This window comes from Lynx rufus, unplaced genomic scaffold, assembly GCF_022079265.1.
Source record: "Lynx rufus isolate CCGP_SWC_20201006 ecotype Redwood Valley unplaced genomic scaffold, mLynRuf1.p SCAF_13, whole genome shotgun sequence".
NCBI classification, from domain to species: Eukaryota; Metazoa; Chordata; class Mammalia; order Carnivora; family Felidae; genus Lynx; species Lynx rufus.
This window is the reverse complement of record NW_025814827.1, coordinates 24,006,136-24,007,818: the sequence shown is the minus strand read 5'-3', so window position 1 is coordinate 24,007,818 and position 1,683 is coordinate 24,006,136.

The window sequence follows — 1,683 nt, the reverse complement described above, 5'->3', positions numbered from 1 at the left end:
CTTTCTCAAGTCTTTATTCAAAAGTCACCTTCTCTTTGAAGTCTTTCAATCCCACCCCAAAACATCATATCCCTCTTCCTGCTTTCTTTTTTCTCCTAAGTACCAGTTACTTTCTAATAATGTATATTTTGCTAATTTATTTATCTTCTCTCTCCAGTTGAATGTAGGCTCCACGCAGACAGGATCTTTGTTGGTTTTGTTCACTGACTGTTTTGTTCACTGAGACTTTGTTCCAAAGCCTAGAACATTGATGGCATATGATATAAGCTCCAGAAATACTCATTAAATTAACAAATGCATGAAGCGGGCAGTGGCAGAATGTAGAGGAAGGAGATGGGTTGCACAAAGAGAACTAAAATGATTGGTAGGCTGTGGGGTATGAGGATGGAGTCACATATGACCCTCAGTGCCTCAAGGGGCACTTGGATAACATGCTCTGAGATAAAGGAGGAATGAGGGTGGAAGGAGCTTGAGTAGTTTCATTTGGGATCTGCGATGCTTGTGTGTCATTCAGGTGCAAGTAGGCATCTGGAAATGAGTTCAGGTAAGTGGTCAGGAATGGAGATACAGAAGATAACCTTAAAGTCTAGAAATATAAATAAATTATATCATGTAATATAACATCAATAAACAATATGTTACATATTTACCCAGAGCATGTTTCCATTGCAGAATCTTAATAAATATTTGGTGAGTGAAATGAGATCTTTCTGGGAAATTGCTCAGGATGCCTAATCCTATATATGTAGCTATCATTATAAGCTTTCTAAGAATAAAAACATACAACACATAGAGCTCTATTTATCAACAAAAAGCTGTAAAACTCCTTTAATTAAACATTTCCCTATAGAATTAAAGATAATGTCCATGAGTACTATAGAAGGTTAGATCTTAATTTTGTAATCTGAGTTATAGTACCATCTCAGGACTTCCTTGCATATGCATACTAAGGGAAGATAGCCTGGGATTTGAAGGTCCTAAAGCCTCAGGAATGCCCAAACCATCCCTTTTTCACTGCCTTGGACATACCCACCCCCCACTCCCTCACTTCTTGAATTTTTCCTGCCTCTTTACCTTAGCAACACTTCTGTACAGAATAGCCAATCCCCATGACTAAGCTGGACAGGGACCATGTTTTATTGACCACCATATACTTAGCACCAACACATACTAGGTGCTCAGTAAATATTCAGATAATCCTGTGGAGAGAGAGATTATATCTGAAACATAATCCAAGTTACCAGACAGTGTGGCAGATACTGTTGGTTGCCTTCTGGCAGGCATTACTCCCCCAATTTCTTTGCTGGCAAACCGCTTTGGTTTTTTGTTTTATTTTGTTTTGTTTTTTAACTCAAGTGCTCTGATGGTGAATGTTTTGTTCTAAACTGCTTGGTCTCATTTTTAATCGCACGTTAGAACTACTGGAAGGAGATTTTTAAAAATACAGATACCTGGGGCCTACCCCCAAAGCTTATTTTTAGTTGGCTAAAATGGGGCCAGACATTTAAAAAAAACTTTTTAATAAATTGAGATGTAATTTACATACTGTAAGATTCATTCTTTTATTTTATTTTTATTTTTTTTAATGTTTATTTTTGAGAGAGACAGAGACAGAATGCGAGTGGGTTGGGGCAGAGAGAGAGGGAGACACAGAATCCGAAGCAGTCTCCAGGCTCCGAGATG